General features: G+C 38.9%; 1 protein-coding gene and 1 long non-coding RNA gene across 4 annotated transcripts in view; one reads left to right on the top strand and one right to left on the bottom strand.

The window, feature by feature from the left end:
* CNTNAP2 (contactin associated protein 2) overlaps positions 1 to 20,089 on the top strand; it is a 1,082,030-nt gene that overhangs the window by 935,461 nt on the left and 126,480 nt on the right. The window lies entirely within an intron of this gene.
* Positions 1 to 20,089, bottom strand: part of LOC148225212 (uncharacterized) — a 30,857-nt gene that overhangs the window by 4,359 nt on the left and 6,409 nt on the right. Inside the window, exons 2-3 of the long non-coding RNA XR_015804645.1 lie at positions 12,441 to 12,566; positions 2,559 to 2,915 (exon numbers count right to left, since the gene is read on the bottom strand). This is a non-coding gene — a long non-coding RNA (uncharacterized LOC148225212). The remainder of the gene's footprint in view (positions 1 to 2,558; positions 2,916 to 12,440; positions 12,567 to 20,089) is intronic.

The following is a 20,089-nucleotide window of genomic DNA, read 5'->3' as shown; positions in this document are numbered from 1 at the left end:
GTCGCCAGATCCCATGTTCAAAGTATGTTTAGTAATGTGAGTCAAGTAAATACAGGACTGGTCTCTCTGCATTTGTCCCTGGCTCATTTGCGGGGAATTTTTCTGTGTTACTGAGGCAAAAAGAAGAGCTGAAAGAAGCAGTTCAGTGCTGCATCTTTCTCTGAGAGATATTTTCTGCTTAAAAACAATTAAAAACAATTCTCATTGGAAAACTGATTATGTAAGGATGTCATCTTTCACTCAGGAGATTTGTTTACTCAGGACCACCTGCTAATGTGAATGCTGGAATGCCGTCTGCTCTCTTGCCTGCTGGCTGGGTCCAAGAGCACCTATGCTCCAGTGAGGGGAGAAGCTGGGCTCTTTACCGACTCATCAATCATGGACAGGCTGCTGACTAATTTCCATTATAGTGTCCATCTGTGTGCCCCATTCTGTGGGGACAAAAAGCCATTCTGTAATTATGGATAAGCCTCTAATTATACCTGAGCAATTTCATGAATAGAAATAGGGACACAGAGATCAAACTTTGATAAGTATTTAGACATCCACAGGCTTCACAGCTGGTTATGGAGTTTGAACCAGAGAGAAGTTACCTGTTTCCCTGGGCCACATTACAGGACTTGTAAGGAAAGAAAGGAAAGGGTTTTGTCTTCTTTTAGCAAGACAGAATGCCTAATTTTGAAACTCAGTGTTAAGTTTGCAAGCACACTGCAAAGAAATTGTGGAAAAATAAACGAACAGGTATATATAGTCATAGGGTAAATTAAATCCCTGAAGAATCTTACAGAAACAGTGTATGAAATTATTTTGAGAAATTGAAACACTGATGGCATACAGGTCTCAGAAAAACATCTAGAATTTCCACACTATTTCCTCTTCTCTTGTCATTTTTTGTCAAAATGTCCTGAGGAACTGAAGGTCTTGAACCCTTGTATGATCACATAATCTAGAGTCTTTATTGCTATTTAAGAATGTGTGCAGCATATGTATTGTTTGCCCTCCCAGAGGAATTGTAAAATATTGTTGTGGATTAATGGCAAGAAGCTGAGTCGGAGGAGGTTTAGGTTGGAAATAAGTAAAAGATTTTCCACCCAGAGGCTGGTTTGACACTGGAACAGGCTCCCCAGGGAAGTGGTCACAGCACCAAGCCTGGCAGAGTTTGAGAAGTGTTTGGACAATGTTCTTAGACACATGGTGTGACTCTTGGAGTATTGTGTGCTGCCTGATGGGTCACTTCCAACTCAGAATATTCTCTGATTCGAGGTTACTAAAGACCAGACTGCAGCTACTTAAATCACACCTAATCTGTAGGAATCACAGATAAGCCATGTATTTCAACAATGTCATTCAAGTTAAACTCTACAATTTGTGAGAGGAAGGTTAAAGTCAGACTCTTAGAAATAAATGGTTTGAAGAGTTAAAGCATTGAACCAACATTCCATTTGGAATGATCTATCTCTGAACAGAATATCATAAAAGGCTATATTTATTAATATAGCACTTGGGAACCTTTGGATTGTATAGCAGCAAGCTAGTGTTATTGCAAAAGAAGTTTATGCAATATTAGACTGAGAACTACTGGTGTAAGGTTACTAACACACACAGCCACCTCAGAGTCACAATACAAATAAGATTTACAGTTATGAAGTAGGAACAGCTAATGGAATTGCAGTAGCACTCATAGACTTCAAGAATTGCTCCTAAACACACTGAAAAAATATTACAAAAGTTTTGGGACCCAAAGACACAAGCAAAATGTGAATGAAATATGTGAAAATGAAGAATTATAACAGCTTGAATTGCATCCTCTAATAACTATGTCCCAGTCCTGCAGTCAGTTTTATCCTGGAAAATCCAAATTACAGTCACATTCCATATGGGCATAGCCACCTACTTGTGCGAGTTGGACTTGTAGCTAAGGGCATTATTTAAAAGATTCTTGTCTCAGTTACTAATAACACTTAATGCTACAATATCACCTTTAAAAATGCAATCCACTTTCCACCATCCATCATTTAGTTACTCTGATTTCATTCTCTATTAATAATATACATGGCCTCTCTTTGCTGGCAGTTCTAGTTTCAGATTTCAAGTGCTACTACAAGACTTTTTAAAAAATTCTATAATTACAATAATTACAACGCATTGAAAAGACTATATGTTCTCATGCACTTTTAAAATAAAAATAATAACGAAGTGGGTTTTTAAATTTAATTCATGTTTCATGCCTCCGCTTCTTGCACAGTATCTGTTAATAAGGCTGTTAGGGATGTTGGTTGCTTTCTGGTATTTTTCTAAAAATTGCATTAAAATGTTGCCAGGAAGAAAGCTGAAATTTTAAAACTCAGGACCAATATGACACCATCCTGAAGTCCTGGTAAGGTTTATTATGTTTCATAAAATTAGATTCCTTTTTACTGGCTAGTGTTTATTTACTGTGCCAGCTGGAAGGGAGGTATTGCTAGGAAGATTGACCAGAATGCCCTGAGAGAGATCCTGGTGCCATCTTTGTCACAAACCTAGATGTCAAAATAATTCTGATTTTCTGCATCACTGACCTCCTCCATGCAATGTCGAATTAGGATGACAATACTTAATCAACTTAAAGGGAAGCCATTACACTTCAGATCTCTACTAAAACTCTGTGCTGTGATTCTCAGGAAGTGTGTTGAAGACTTAAACCTGGGCTGGGGTAACTGGACAGTATATTGCCTAGGTTCCAGAGTGGAGAAGAACCTGGGAGAGGTAAAAAGCCCAGCAATCCTAGTCCTTCGTGGAGGACGTTCGAAGCAGTGCAGATGTGTTTGCAAAGACCAGAATCTGCTTCAGCCTGAAGAGAACTCTTCCAGGAATGACCAGGGCTACATTAGACTTCTCCATGTGGCCAGCATGTTTTGAATTAGACACTTCAGGATCTGGAAAATGAAGAAACAGAGTACAGTAATTTCTTAGTAGCAATATTTCTTGTTGCTGCATTCACAATTTTTTCTTTGGCTTGCAGTATCCCAACCCATGTATTTTTATTGCACTTGAACAAAGAAGTCAAGTACCATGATGGTGCAAATACATACGTATATGACCCAGAATAAATAATCTCTTCTGCCTGAGAGGGTTCAGCACTAGAAAAAAACCAAAAGTATGCAATGTACCAAGCATAATCTATAGTGTGAAACTCTTCTTTTAGGTTACAGAGGGATTATATAGGCAAGACTAAAAGAGACCTAAGACTGTATAACCTTGCTGTTCCCCATGAGAAACTAGTTTTGTTAATGATTTCTGGGACAGTGCTTTCAAGAAACAACAGAGAAGGTGATCACTGTGTTCTATGGATAGAGTATTACATGCAAATTTGAATAATATGACTCCAGACAATTCAGCAGCACTAAAAACATCTATTTTTATTCCACACGTCATGTTTTTGGCAGTTTGATGGGCTGCATCTTCCATCATTCTGACATACTGAAACACAGCCCAATGTGACTCAGTAGAACAATGAGCATTAGCCTCTGGGATTAAAGTTTTTTGCTAAACCATCATCTATCCGTCTATTTAAAACCAAGCATAAAAAGACAGTTTGCTAATTACCTAAATTAAATGGGTTATCTGAATATCTGTAATTCTTTATGACCAAACAAAAATGCATTATTTCAATTAACATGTTTGTGTCTGTTCAGAGATGCCCAGGTATTATGTTGAACTGAATCAGCTTCCCTGTCTGAATGTTCAGCACTCCCATTGCATTCCCTGAAAACTTGTTCTGTAAGTCGATGCCTGCAGCCCAGAAAGGTAATCAGATTTCAGCCTGTAGAAAAAGCAGTGTGGTCAGCAGGTTAGAAGACAATTCGGTCCCTCTGCTCTTCTTATGTCTCACCTGAAGTGCTGCATCCAGATCTGGGGTCCCCAGCAAAAAAAAAGGGATGGACCTGTTGGAGTGTGTCTAGACAGAGGACTGGAACACCTCCTCTCTCAATGCAGACTGGGAGAGTTGAGATTGTTCCGTCTGGAGCAGGCTTTAGGGAGACCTGATTGCAACCCTTAAATATATAAAGGGGCCTTATAAGAAAACTGGAGTGAGACTTTTTACCAAGTCCTGTAGTGATAAGACAGGGGGCAATTTTAATCTGAAAGAGGGTAGATTTAGATGTGACATAAGGAAGAATTTATTTTCTGTGAGGGTGGTGAGACACTGAAACTATTTGCCCAGAGAAGCTGTGAATGGCCCATCCCTGGAAGTGCTCAATGCCAGATTTTTCTGAGCAACCTGATCTAGTTTCCCTGAATGTTTCCCTGCCCATGGCAGGGAGTTTGGAACTAGATGATCTTTAAGGTTTCTTCCAACCCAAATCATTTTAGGAGTCTCTCAAGTCCACACTGTTGAACTGCAGTACACTAGAGTTGCTGAACCAGGCTCAATATCACGATCTTACTTGTTTACAATATTCAGTAAAAGTATCTCCATAACATTAGTGTGTCATGATGAAAGGGAAACGGTGGAATCACCATCCCTGGAAATGTTCAAAAAATGAGTGGGTATGGCACTATTGCCACAATTTAGTGGCCATATTAGGTCAAAGGTTAGACTTGATGATTTTGAGGTCTTTTCTATGGTCCTGTGAAAAAGGGGGGTCATTGAAAGCTCAGGTAGATAGATATGCTTGTGCACTTACAAATTTTAGTATCTATTTCTGTAAGACATGGACTGTATTGGGAACTGCACTGATCTTCTGTAATCTCTCAGGACATCAGCACAGAACAGTGAAGCTCTCAGACTCAGACCATGTTTCTGATAGGCAGTCCCATTAGTTAAACAACAGGCACAAGTGCTGGGTGCAGCTTCAGCCTGTCCAGCTCTATTGTCTGGGAACAGCTGTCATTAGCTCGAAATATTAGAAGCTGCCCCCTTCCTCAGTTGTCTCCTCCTTATTTAGTGAGGACGGCATGTCTTTGTATAAAAGTGCCCTTCCTTTTTGTCTTCAGCTTAATTAACAATGCCACCATTCCATTCTGAATATATATATATGTTTGGGGGGCTACTTGAACTGTTTTATTTATCTTTTTTCCTCCCTCTTTTTAAAAAAGGTCCCATGCAAATACATATCTTAAAAGAAAAAGATGCATCACAAATTGCAAAAATGTAAACTGTTCTTATTAAGGACAAAAATAAAATGCAGTGAGATTTCATTATGCATATGTTATAAGAGTAATTGCCTTTTGCAGTTACAAGGCATTCTATTTGTATGCTGGAGATATTAATGGAGACAGCATATAACAAACTGTCTCTCAGCTCAAGAAAAATAGGCTGAAACCATTGCCACCATGTTATTATCGACAATAAAGAAGTAATTAAATGTCTTTAACTGCCTTCCTTTTAAATGTCTCTAACTCAAATTACTTTCCCTCTATTATTCATTTTTACCCTTATTGTAAATGTATCAATCTTGTAAATGTTCATGTTTGGTGAGCTCACTTTTGATAACTGACTGGCTAGGGACAGTCTGTGTTGGTTTGAAAGCAAAACCAGTGCGAGACTCCAAGTCAGTAATATAATTTAATAGGGAAAAAGAGAAAAAATAAAATACATGCAATAACACAAAAGAAAAAAAACACTGACAGAGTCAGAGTACAACCTGACACCCTGTCAGTCAGGGTGTTGGTAGCAGTCCGTATAAATGGTGGCTGCAGTCCTCCTGGATGACAGATGTGGTTCTGTTGAAGCAGTGCTCCTGTAGAAGGTGCAGTTTTCCTCCGAAGATCCAGCGATGATGTGGAAAAGGTCTGATTTCCCTCTGGGATCCAGTGATCCAGTCCAGAAAGGACTGTCTTGGTGTTCCAGAGTTCAGTTTTTATCTAGGTAGGAAAGGCTTGGCTCCTGCCCCTGGCTGGAGCATCTCCCAATGGGGTGATGTAATCGTATCAGTCACACAATAGGACTTAATGGCACATTAACAGAATATATCTTCTGGAGGAAGGATGGGTTGTGAAAAGATAACGATGATCATCCCCCGATCTTATCAGATGGCACATCAGCAGAGGATATCTCCCACAGAGATAAGGATCACCACCCCTCCTACATTTTAACAGATGGTGATAGAATACACATTTTTGCATTGTACCCCAGGACACAGTCCTAGGAAAAATGGGACACTCTGTGCTCCTTGACTTTGTGAAGAAGTCAGACAGAGAGCTTGTAAGGATCATAATGTTGAGAGTAAAAGGAAGAGAAGAAATGTAAACAGGCTTAGAATTCAATATAGTCTGGAAAATAACATCAGGAAAATAGGTGGTCAGGGAAAAATCAACAATCTGAGCTGGAAATTACTCGGTCCACCGTAGTAAAACTCACCATTAAGATGATGGTCAGTTCCTGAAAAGGCTGATATGAAACACATTTCTCTCTTACCAGCTTCGAAGTTTGTATAAGCTGTTCATTCTCCCTCCCTCCTTACTAGCTTCCTTCTTCCAACTCAGATATCATGCTCCCCTTTTTTCAGGGTGTGTACAGGGATAAGACGAAGGGACATTTCCTGTGAGTCCATCACTCCTTGTCCCACTGTTTCCTTCCTGGCTGCACTCCCAGAACTGGCAAATGATTGCAGACAACATATGGTCTGTGAACAGGAGATTTCTTGGTTTTTAAAACAAAGATCAGGTGCTGGAAAAGAGAGCTCGAAAGCTATGTGTAAATGATACAAAATCAATCAAGGGAGGATATGATATGAAACTGGTGAAACAGATACACCAGGAGAGATTTAGAGGAACAGATAATGCTGCCTGCAACTGCAAGTTTGCTGCTGGTAGGAGAAGAAAGTGACAAGAGAGGAGAAAGGGAGCCACACAGCTCCCATATTGGCACCCTGCATTCAAAAGGGTCTGCACACTTTCCTTGTCAATGTACCAGATCTCTAAGACCCCCATATCCTCCTCCATGGCTCACAAATACAGAGGTGTTTGAGTAATTTTTTCCTGTTTAAGAACTTATCTACCCAAATTAGTAGCAATTCATGGGTTCTTATCTAGCAGGAGCCGTGGGCAGAGCTCTGATTTGGAGTATTTCACTGAAATGAAAAAAGGTCTGAAGTGCTTACATAGGAATTTAGTGCCTCGTTCTCTCTAAGTACTTTTCTGGACTGAGAGGAGTCTGCCTTCAGTATCACCTGATGCTGGTTTGATCCAAAAACTGAAGAGGCAGAAAAATTACAGGAGAGATTTTTCATTGAAAATAAAAGATTGGAAATGTAAGAGGCATTCTCAAAGTAGATGTAGGGTTTTCTGTTACTTCCGTAAATCTTCCTCTGAATCAAAAAATAACAGCAAAATTAGGGTAGCCACTGAGGACAATATCTACATTACTGAAACAGTTTTGATACAGGTCCATATTTCTCCACTGCTATGATACACATATTTTGATGCAGTATTTTTTTCTGCATGCTCTTTTTTTTTTTGTTGTTTTTTTTTTTTGTTGCACCAGTTTGGTTTCCATATATTCAAATACCATCAGCTACCAGTGGAAAACTGGTAAAAAAAACCATAAAGCTTTGTTGCAGATAAAGAATAAAATACGAATGTGAAGCATTTACTATAATTTTATCAGGAAAATATAGATAGCATAGACTTTCTTGTCCAATTTATAATGTAGACGGGTATTTTTGTCTTCTGCTTGTACATTCACATGAACGTTTATTTCTGTGGACTGTGGCTTTCTGTCACACTTAAAGCTCTCTGAAGACCTATCCAGATTTTTTCTTCTGCCCTTTCATTACAATAAAATGAGTTGGCTTCCTGATTCCCTAATTTAAGCATTATTTGAATGGTGCAGATGCTTTCTGTGGTATTTATAAGACAATAAATGTGTACTGATTTTGTTCATAATAACCAACACACAGTGGGGCTGCTCTTCTCACATTAAGGATGGTCAGGAAATCCAGGGTACAAGGTTGTAGGTATTAATAATGGCTTCCATCTACTAATCCAGAGTGCTGTCTTCCCCTGTTTTGATCATTATGTATATTTGGTTAGAATTAGCAGATTTGTTCTACGGGGAAACTGCAAAACCTTGGCTCAATGGTGTTGAAATTCAGACAGCTTTCTGCAGAAGAAATATCTTCTGCACACTGAAGCCATTGTCTGTGAGCAAAGCTAGTAATAAAAACCAACTCCTCCTGCCATTGCAAGCCATACTGCACATTTGGGAAGGTACAATTTTCAGAAGTCTTATGGATCTGTGGATTGTTAAAAGTCTCCGTGTATCTCTCTCTGAGGTGCAAATATTTTGCTTCTTAGTATTGTAAATATAATACTCATATGAATTCAGCATGTTAAAACAAAACAAAACAAAATATAACAGAAACCTATCAAATTTCCTGGAATTGAAATCCAGGAAAACCAAACTACTAAACCTGTTTTTCAGGAGTATTTTCAACCACTTGATTAATTTTTATCAAATTGGCTACTTCCTGAAATAACCAAGAATAGGAATTAGGGTAACACATTCAGGCTTGTTGGTTTGATGATTTTATTCTTGATCCCCCTGTTCATAGAGAAGCAGTGTACTGTACAGATCTTTGAAGGTGATATATATGCCAGGTGTGATTGAAAAATTTCAAAGCAGCAGTCTGAGAGGCTGCTTATTCTTATATATTGCAAACTTCTATTCATAAAAAAGTTTTCAAGCAGTCACTATCAACTTGAAATTATCAATAGATAGTAATAAAAACATCAGACATTTGATTCATAACTTTCTTGCCCCTGCTGTTTATGTTTGTTGCATATGTACAGATCTCCAGAGTTGTGAAAGAAAAAAGGTTACCTAGGATATTCAAGAGTATCTGCAAAAGTGGGATGAACTGTCCTTTTTCATGTCCTTGAATATCTGTTCTGTGTCCAGCACAACTAAGAAGGTGTGCAGCTGAATGCCTTCCAAAGACGAGGTTTTCTCCTGGAAATGGTTGCTGTACTGTATTTTTGCCTCTAGGGAGCTACTGAAAAGGAATTGCATAGAACATGGAGCCTACTAAAGAAATGTGGAAATCAATTAATATAGTGCAGAAAAGTCATATAGACCATTGTTGTGATAAAAATGTAACAGCTGGTTTTTATTCAATTGGTGGTTTGTATTAAGAAACCGAGGTTTACAGAAAAAGCTTGACTTCCATCAAGCCATAAGGCTGTATTTTATCTTTGAAATCTTCTTGTGGTCTATACAGACATTTTGAGCTGCAGTCTTCCGGTTCATAATATCTGAGGAAATGCTATGTCGGGTACAATTTATCAGTGTCTCTTGCTCCCACATCAGCCTGGCACACAGAACCCAACTGGCACAGCATGCACCCAGGGACAGAAATCCCTGCAATTCATGATGACTCATGCAGAGAGATCTTCCAGACAAGATGTTTCTGTGCTACCAGTGGAGAAGCCCAGAAAGCATAATATGAATCTGAGAACCGAAATCTGCCTGGAGCTCTTCTTTTTGCTCCTGGAAGCGAGCAGGCTGTTGAAGTATACCACCTACTGCTGCAACCAGCCTCTTTCCCCTTCAGCTGTGTCCTATTCACCTGCCACAGACCCTATTATTCTTTTGCAGTGTTAGGTGATCATTTAGTCCTTGCTTAAGAAACCAATCTGAGCATTTTACAAAAGAAGCAGAAAATCTCTTGTTTTACTGGTGTTTGTAATTATTGTGGTGCAGCAAGCACAAGTGCATTTCAGGTGTTGCAGACACTCTGTATTGCACAGACATTACAACGTGATTCAAGATACAGCAGTTGAAATCCACCAGGAAGGCAGATAGAGAGCAAATACTGAAGGAAGACTGGAGAACGAGTACTGAGTCCCAGCACTGACATGGGACACTGTGCCAGAGGCTGGGATGTGGACAGTCAGGATGCATTACTGGTAGAGCAAGACGTGTTGGGAGATGATGGCAGAGCAGCTCTCACCTTGTGCTGTGGGTCAGACCCTCTGCCTTTATTTGTTCACTATAAGCTGTTGATTAGAGTGCCACATGATTACCCACCGATGTCATGGGTGAGGAGTGAAACTTTCTGGTGATTAGTGTCTGGATAGTCACAACAGACATCTCAGCAGGCTTTGAACTGACTGTGCCAAATTTCTCAGCTCCAAAACCTACAGCTAGCATTTTTTGGAATAGCTTTTGTGCTTAAAAGACTGGCAGGCAGCTACTGTCTGACTGCCAGCACCAAGGAGTACAAATTTCATTTCTAAATTGCACAGACAAACCGATAAGCAGTTCTCCAGTGGGCCACAGGGGCTCGGGAAGGATGGAAACTCGCTGCAGTGGGACATGAGGCTGTACTGGAGGCAGCGTCACAAAGAGAGAACTGCTCCAAACAAAGCAGAGGGGAGACAAGGCTGAGTCTCCTTGAGAAGCCTGGTTTTTCTTTGCTGCCCGCCTTATGCAAGACCCACATGGCAACTGCAAAGCAAGAAGGGCATGTACAGCCCCTGAGTGACTGGAGATGCAGAATACTTGAAACACGGAGAGGACAGTGAATTACCCATCCTTCTGCTCTGCACACAGGGGAGGAAAGGGAGTGGTGAAAAAAAAATCTAAAGGCTTCGTTCACACTTTCCTTGGACACAAAGGTAAAACTCCTGTCGCCGGCGTCTCCTTTTCCCAAAAGCTTGTGCGCTGCTGCCATCTACTGGGGTTTTTTAAGGTGACGGCATTGCTCACACATTACCCAGACGTGCGCCAGAGGAGAGAAACTAGGATTCTGCAAGATGCTGAAGTTGAGCGATCATACAAGGAAATGAAAGCTCAGCACTGAGACGTGTCTACAATCACCTACCTCGCACTTTTGAAAATCGAGCTAATTGTTTATTTTCATTATTAACTGCCAGCACTTAGAAAAAAAATGAATATTTTGCAGCAATGCTGTTTATTGTATGCTTTGTTCTCCCTGCTGAAACACAGAGTTGAGGGAAGATTTATGCTTGATCTGCCACAGTTCTGCACAAACTCTAGGAGGAGGAAATTAAATAAAACAGCCATCAAAGAGAAAGTGGTGTCATTCCTGCTTGTGCTTCGTTTTATGTCAACGGGAAAGTTACACTTGAATCTTTAGAAAGGTTATTATCAGTCTCATATCTGGCTAGCAAAGCTGGCACAAAAGCAGCAGTGATAAAGAACAACAGCCTGAGAACTGAAAGCAATAACCCTACAAGACACGGTGCTTTGTTAAACCTCTGGTCCCAGGGAGTGATATATATAAATAATGGGTTTATTTACTGAAGATATTATATTTTCAGTCACCAGTGGCAGCAATAGATATAGTTACTCTACTACCGTGTGATTCATGTTGGAGAAGAAGTTTGAAATCTCATACTCAGAGCCAATAGCCCATCCTAGCTTTTGTTTGCCTTCATTTAGAAAAAAAGGTTTATTTTAGATCCATTTAAGGAGTACCAGCTGGGTCTGCCATAAAATATGGTTTGCAAAACAAGCCAACCCTGATGTTTAACACCCTGATAATCTCTGATGTCTTTTATTTAAGTAATAAATTAGTGTTTAATTTTTATAGCATTACATATTACCCAGGAGAATAATTCAGCAGGTCATTTTTAACATAGTGATAAAACTTGGAGTAATGGGATTGAAACTGCCACTGTTGGGCAATACTACAAATTTAAGTTTCCTAACATGCATTCAATTTAGATTTAACAAGAGTTATTATATCTCATGTTAATTAAAATTGGGTTATTTATTGCAAACACTTACAGAAAACTAGCTACAGAGATGCGTCTCCACATACCAAATTTGGCCGCAGAAGTGCCAAGCAGTGTTTCTTCAATTCTTTTGAAAACCCCAATTTGGATTAAATTGTTACTTCCATATCACTTTGGTCACTAGAGGGGCACTTGTGCACCTTTATCCCTTCCAGTGTGAAATTGTGATGGCCATGGCATGGAAAGGAGAGACTTCATGAGGATAAATTCCTGAAAACTCTCAACAGGCTTTCAAGGCCTCACAGCCATGACACTTACTGTAGCAGAGCATAGCGTGAAAGCCTAAACTAACTTTTCTGAAGTTCCTCAAGTGTGGTGCAGATGAGCTGGTGCCTTCATTGTCTCTCTTCCCACACCACTTCATTTTGTTTCTGTAAAGCACAGGGAGCTCACTAGCAGCCTGCCAAGAGGTAAGAACTGCTTCCCCCAGCTCAGAGAGCACATTTTTAGGATCTGTTAGGCTCAGCACAGCCTAATACATGAGTGCCAAAAGCTCAGCCACAGCTCTGGGACAGAGCCAGAGAGTGGGTTCACACTGGCCAGACAAGTAATGGCTGCAATTCTACAGGCCAGGAAGATAAGGTGACTTCCCTAGATGTGCAGAAATCCAGCAGTGACATAAGAAATAGTAACAAGGCTGAAAAGAAATCAAACTAAACAGGGGAATGAATGTTTAGAACATAGGTTTAACTCACTTGCTCTTTGGATCAATGTTCCAATTATTTGTGGGATGGAGATCACAGAAACAGGCACCGATGCAGCAGTGTAGGTAATGCAGAGAGCAGCACTTTTATCTGAAGTTGCAGCAGAACATTTCAGGCCTGTAACAGAAAACACTGTAGACAGAACAAATACCAGACAAATGCCACGGCAAAGCATTGGTTTCACACACTTTGCTACTCATAATATCGAAGTCATGTTTTTGTAGTCTCCGATCAGTTGAAGAAATCAACAGTATCCAAAAATTGCTTGGAAGACAGAGACAGACAGCTGATATTCAGGAACCTGCCTGAGCAACCAGTAGAGACACAAGTTTCCTTATCCTTAATCACAGAGCAATGTTCTGGGGTTTTTTTAAGATTTAGTTTTAGATCCCAAGGAAAACTAAAGTGTTTCTAGTGTTTCTATACTGTGTCAACTTTTGAGGGTGGAAATTACTATCATTGAGGCTGAAGTAAAAGGATTGACCATGTCCCCCTGAGTCTCCTTTTCTTCAGTCTAAAAACCCTCAGTTCCCTCAGCTGTTCATCAGACTTGTGCTGCAGACCTTCACCAGCTCTGTTGCCCTTCTCTGGACACATTCCAGCACCTCAATTTATTTGTTGTAGTAAGGAGCCCAAAATTGAACACAGGATTCAAAGTCCAGGCCTCACTAGTGCTAAGTACAGGGGTGTAATCACTTAGTCCTTCTGGTCATGCTATTTCTGATACAAACACTGTTTCTAAAACAAAATTTCTATCAAAATGGTGTTATATTCCCTGGGATGTCCATGCTGAGGAAACTGGCATAATGGTAGATAAACACGCAAGACATTGAGTTACTGTATGTGATGAAGAAGCTTGGACAAGAGAAAGCTTCATAATAAGATAGACTTTAAAACAAGAATGGAAGCAACAAGTAACAAGAGTGAGGGCCATCATTTTTGCTTTAGAACTAGTTTGTTGATGTGAATTATTCTCCTCACAAAAGCTAAGGTTTTCTGCCTGGATTTTTGCTTGGCACCTTTATTTTAATTGCTTTGGCTAATTTTTCTTGAGTTTTTCTCTTTTTCTATCCCTCTTTTTGGTAGATGACAGGCCCTGTTTGAGGCTCAAATGGATAATGGCCTTTTGGGAAGATACCAGTTTATCTCCCTCAGCCTTTTTGCAGAAGGCACAACCTATCAAAATACTGGCACATTTGATTAGTAGTATTTGCGTTCAGAAAAGCAGAGTCCTTCTGTTCATTAAGACAAAATTCAGTATTTGAAGTGAGTACCTCTCTGATAAGCATGCTAACCTGCCAAATGTATTAGAAGGCCAAAAACTTTATCTTTTTTCCTTTTTATTTCTGCTTTTCCTTTCCTGAAGGGCTGATAGCAGCACTCAGTTATGAGGCTTCCTGGCAGCAAGCCCAGAACAACTGTTTGAAGTCTGGATCCTTTCTGGGCAAAAACCTGTGATTAAGTCACCTTCTAACAGAACATCAGATCCATGTCAATATCTTAAGTTTTCTATACTTGATTATTACCCTCCCCAAGCAGATATGACTCGTCATGTTTCCTTTTCAGTCATTTTGATCTGTGTTTTCCTCAGGACTAAAACTCGTGGGAACAAGAAAAGGTTTAATCTTTTATTTTGAGAGGTTGGTCTGCTAAAGCTTTTCTGTAGAAATACACAGAGGAGTTAAGACATACAGAAAACCAGGCATTAGGTTTACATCCAGGAGGAAAAGCCATGGTTGCCAGGTTGTTTTAAAGCTTAAGAAAATCTGTACAGAGCTTTAAAAAGCTTTGTGTATATGCAGGTTTTTTCCCCAGGCTTTTAATTTAAACCATCTTTCTCTTCAATTGTCATAATATCAGATAAAATTCCTAAGCTTAATAGGTTTTAGAGCAGTGGCATATTCAACTTGTAGAAGAACTAAAAGCCATTAAGGTCAATATATGATTTCCTGATTTGCATCTATAATTAGTAGCAGAATATGTCCTATCCATTTTCAAAAGTAATCTTCATGCTATAAAATACTGGTTCACCTCAGTAGAAAAGGAATTCATCTTCCCTTAAAAATCAAATCTGGCACACAATTCTCTTATTATTCTGTATTTTTGAAAAGTATTCTATTTAAGTGATGACACTGGAATAAGATGAGTTTGATTACAAAACTGAAATGGTCTGCATATAAATAATCATCTGATTAAAGGTGGTTTCGTTCTTTGTCAAGCAAAAATATACAGATCTGTGGAAGAGACTGGGGGTGGGAAAGGGGGCGAGGGGATGAAGACGGAAAAACTTCCCACTGATATTCATTTTCAAATCTAAAAAGTGGTAACAGAAGAGGGAAAATGCTAAGCTAGAAGATCATAAAGATGAAGGCTAGATTTTTCATTATTATGGCTTTGAAAGGGGGAAGAATCCAAATGACTTTGCAAATAATCATTTTTTACCTAGATTTACTCTTTGACTTAGGGGTTGTTTGCTCTTTCAGTTATCTGAAGAATAGAATAGAATAGAATAGAATAGAATAGAATAGAATAGAATAGAATAGAATAGAACAAAAATGTACTGATTTGCTAACCTGTAGCTTTTCATTCCCTGAAGGGAGAGGCTGCTTATACTGTTTACAGAGTCAATGAAATAGTAAATAATCCTGAACCTGGTTATGATACTTCTAAGTTCCTCTGTCCTCTGATGGGGCAAGCATTATCAACTGCCTTTGAAAGTGAAAAACTTGCCTTAGCATCATGGTGTCGCTCAAAGGATATAATGCAGACGTGCTTGCAAAATAAGACTTATTTCTCTCAGCAAAAGTATAACCAGTACTATCATAAGTGTAAGCCAAAGAAATTGCATAATTATTCATCAGATGGGGAAAAATACCCCAACGAACTAAAAAAATAAAAGCAAACAACACATTCAACACAGAAAAATACAAAAAACCTCCAACAAACACAGGAAAAAAACCAAGAGACAGGAGCAAAAGAAAACTGACAGCCAGGTTTAATCTGCAAAATAAAGTTTCAGTCCCTGATATTTGTGTACTTTTCTCAATGAATATTTATGGACAGAATTGTCCTCATGCTACTCATATGAAGACGGTGTTTCTTTCATTCGTGTGAGCATTTGAGCCTTTCACTGAGCCATGACCTTTTCTTTAGAGAAGCTGATGTCTTTTTCTGAAGCAGGACCTGCTGCTCTCTCTCTGCACAGTTCATACATTTTTAGATGCAGATGGAGTAATCCACTTTGTTGCCACCCTATTCCCCAGCCCTCCACACTCACAGCAGCTGGCTTACTGTGCTCAGCACATGGGAGAGAGAACATTTTGCAGGTTCAACTGTTCTTCTAGAACCTTGGTAATGAAATCAGAAATTATAAGGTAAGCTCAGCAGTGACCAGGCTCTGAGGCGACTTTTTGTTAACCCTTTGTTGGCTTTCATTCAAATTCACAGAAAAAATCAAATTTGAACCTGTCATTAATTAGTACTCTTTTTTTATTTTCCCGGTTTGTTTGTTTGGGGTGGTTTTTGGAGGAGAGATTGAGTAGGAAGGAGTGAGGAAGAGGGGATGTGGGGGGAGAATGGCTATCTTTATGTAGTACTCCATTATTTGCCTGCACTGTCAATGTAAAAATATGTTTCTAGTGAAAAACAGTAAGAGCCTGGATTGCTGACAAATACTGACATATGTATATAATAATATGTACATAAGCTGTTCACTTGCAATGAGACAACATAATAAACACAGGTGCTAGTTTTGCCTTCATTGGAAAAATAGGATTCCATTTGGTTCTTCCTCACCAAATTTTCTATTTTAACCTTTATTTATTTGCACTTCAAGCTCCCATAGAATACTAAACAAATTCAGAAACAAATGGCTATAAACACAAGACAACAGGAGACCAGGTTAAGTACTCACAAATCAGAGCTAGTGATGGTTGAAGCCAAATGCTCTGTTCGGCGTGCTCTTAAGCAAACGTTGTAAGATGGCTGAGAAAGTGAACTGCCATCACATGCAGAGAGTTGATACCACAAACTGTCAGGAGTCTAGTTTACCAGCTGTTAGGGATGACTACACAGGAAACATGCAATGCTGGTTATAGGCTACCTATTTATAGTCTGCAAAAGAAAGACTAAGACTTGTTTCCATTGTAGTGACTTGCATGAAGGCTGAATCCAAGCCAGAACAGCCTCACTTAGAGGGTCAAGCTGCAGTTGAGCTAATTAGTGCAGACATATGTTAAGTTTACAAGGCGCAGTGCAGCTCTATCTACACGATGGAACTCCAAGCCTATACAGTAAATGACAAGAACATAGAGCAATGCAGAGAGCATGTCTTAGTGCTGGTTGTGGGAAGATTGTGTAGGCCAGCTTTTGCTTTCAAATCCCCAGTCCTGGAGAGGTGTCTGAGCTTCAGGTACACCTGCACAGCTCTAGTGCTTCCATCTCCAGGGTTAACTCTGGTTTTGTTCCAAGGCATTTCTTGACTCATAATAATATTTCCTTAGACAAAAGCCACATCTATTTTTGTCCTTTGGAGAATTCCCTCCAAGAACAGAGATTGTCGTGCAGTAACAAATTCCTGTGAAATTAGGCGGTTTCCCTAAATCAGATCCTGATTCATATCATTTTCTGTGCAGGCACGGTTTTCCCCCAAGACTGCCTTTTAAATGTATATTTGACATCTCAGTTGATCAACACAAGTATATTTTGGTACATTTGTGCCCTTCCTCTCCATTTGAGAATCAATATTGCTGTGCACAAGTACTGTCTTCTCCTGATGAAGGAAACTGTAAAGTCAAGTGTCAGAGTACAGTTCTTCCCTCTTTCAGAAGAAGAAAGACTTTGCAGATCAAAGTGAAGCACACCTCTGGTGTCAGCAGCCCAAACTCTTAACAACTTGTGAGTAGTTTCATATTTAGACCAAATACAGACCGTAGCTCTGATTCTTTAGTTTAATCTGAGCTCTTTCCCAACACCGGATGCATGATGTAGTAGCTGTGATAGTAAGCATGGCTGTGATGCTCCCTTTCATAAAATTTAGATCTGCCATGTCAGATATTTATTTATTTTTCATATAAAAGGAGTCCAAAGGAGCCTTCTGCTCTGGGTTGCATGATAGCACAAGTGATACAGTGCTTTTGAGGTTCAAGCAAAGTCTGAGTAAAAATCACCAATAATCATTAATGGTCAAAGAACATTATTCATTTATTTATATTTAAATTTGAAAAAAATGTCATAATGAGTAATGCACCATGATTGGTACCTTGGTCATCATGCAAGGTTACAAAATTACAGTCATGCAAGGTTACAAAACACTGTAAAGAAATATTTAAAACAGTAGTTTTAATAGTAATATATAGTAATAGTAAATAGTAAAATAGTAAATAGTAAATAGTAAATATTTGTCATCTTTGACAAATTAAGCGTTGCTAGATCTAATATTTATGTATGTATATATTTTTATCCATAAATAATGTTGCCACATTGTGTTCTCCAATTTCAAAATGTTTTGACACTCATTTAATGACTTCATCCAACATAAATTCATTTGGATAATGCAAAAAGTAAGAAGTAAATTTGTGGAAAATTATTGTCAACTCTTGTATCACAGGAGTGTGTCCAAATTCCAGGCAAGTTTTGTACTTTTTTTCAAGTAGAAAAGCTGCCTCTTGCAGCCTAATATTGAAACCACAATTTGCTGCAAGTGTTGGCAGTCCTACAAAATCAAGATTCAAAAACACTTTATAAAGGAAGAAAAAGAAATTGTATTTTCTTCACCTCAGAGATCCTGGACTCTGGAGGCATAAGCCATAAACAGCTTGGCCAGGGTCATGAATGCTAAGAATGTCAGAGCCAAGAAATGGAATTTAAAATGACTAAATTTTGGGCACAATGCCTTTACCACCAGTCACCGTCCATTTCAGATAAAAATCTTCACTGCAAGGGGTTTCTTTTGTGTTCTGAAAGTCTAAGTTTAGATGTTCATGTTTTTTCAACTCAGTGCCATGCTTTGTAAAATGGCTAAAGGCAGTTTTTATGTGCAATCTTCTGTTGTTATAAGCCAGGTGAAACATTCTTTATAAGTCCAAATTTCTGGATGACTGTTTAGTAGAGAGACCTTTAGGATGGGAAAGACTGGCAGATGGAAGGTGGAAGGCAGGGAAGGCAGGCAGGCAGGCAGGCAGGAAGGAAGGAAGGAAGGAAGGAAGGAAGGAAGGAAGGAAGGAAGGAAGGAAGGAAGGAGGTTCTTTATGAGGCATATTTTTCACACCATTTTCTCTTTCACTGCATAGTCTTTTGACTGAGATGGAAAAGATTTGGGAAATAAAAATTGAGTAAATATTCTCAGATTTGTGTAAATTGAATGCAATGCCATGAACAGTAGCGCTATGTCTAAGTGATTTGCAAGAGGTCAGAATAAGATCTCCTGTAGATGCAGTTATGTTTTGCTTCCACAAACCATTTCACCTCCAAAATACTAATTTCATTTCACTTTTTGTATGAAAATTATTTTTCTTGTAATTTTTATGCAAGTCAGAAACATTGTTCATACTTTCAGAGAATAGTTAAGGCTGTAAGGGGGTCTCTGGGGAAGTTAAACCTTTTGCGTGGGTTATTTGTGCTAGATTTTTTTTTCTTTTATGATAAAGCTTGTATTTTTTTTATTGGGATGTGCTATGTATAGGTCTGTTATATATCTGTAAACTCTGATTGGTTTAATAGTCATTAAATTCATATAGAGGCATTTTTAGATATTAAGATTCTTGGTCTCACTGCTATTTCCACTAAGCTGCAACAAGAGTTCAATAGAACCCTTCCCTTTCCATATGACAAGCTATTTTGTCTAAAATGTTTTCATTAGCGTTCTGGTTTAGATTTGCTATTACACTACATATATTTGCTTACATCACCTGTGTGGAATTTGAAGTTTGAGTAGCCAGTGCCTGTTAGAAGAGGGAGAGCTGCAGTTCCTACAGTAAATTCACCTTTCTACAGGGATCCAACTTTCACCCATATAGCTGTGCACTTTGATAACAATAAGTGGTACCAATAGTAATGTTAAGACTAAGAAACTTTTATTTTTTAATTTAAATTTTTTAAGTATTCTTTCTTTGTGTTCTTGGATTTAGAACACTGCAGAGATAGATCACAGAAAGATATTTGGACATAGTGATAGTCTTAATGAGTTATTTTAAAGATAAGGAAAAGGCAGGGAATGACATAAATGCTCAAATGCAGTCATGCGAAAAGTTTCTCTGCTATTTCTCTGATATAGAAATGAACTGTAAAATTACTTTTCAAAGACATATTTTTCAGTCAGAAGGGGGAAGTCTATATAAACATTGGCATATCAAGCAGTATTTCCAGGGCCACAGCACACAGTAGAGCAGATGTTCTAGCCAAGGCATCAGTGTCTGAGGTAAAATGGCACCATAACACGAACTCCAGTGGTTCTTCTCAGTTCCTAGAGCAATGTAGGACTGGGAGGCCAAGGAGGTTAAGCTCGTAGCTGTTTGAATTCGGAACACAATGTCCATCTCTATAATTCAAATTCTTTGAAAATGCTCATATAAATAGCTATGGTACATAAAAACTACATGCAAAAAAAAAAAATATGGGAAGTTGGACTTGGAATAATGTTA

Source organism: Sturnus vulgaris, chromosome 1 (genome assembly GCF_052056855.1).
Source record: "Sturnus vulgaris isolate bStuVul1 chromosome 1, bStuVul1.hap1, whole genome shotgun sequence".
Lineage (NCBI taxonomy): Eukaryota > Metazoa > Chordata > Aves > Passeriformes > Sturnidae > Sturnus > Sturnus vulgaris.
Note: the sequence above shows the minus strand (reverse complement) of the source record. Positions and strands in the feature narration are given on the sequence as shown.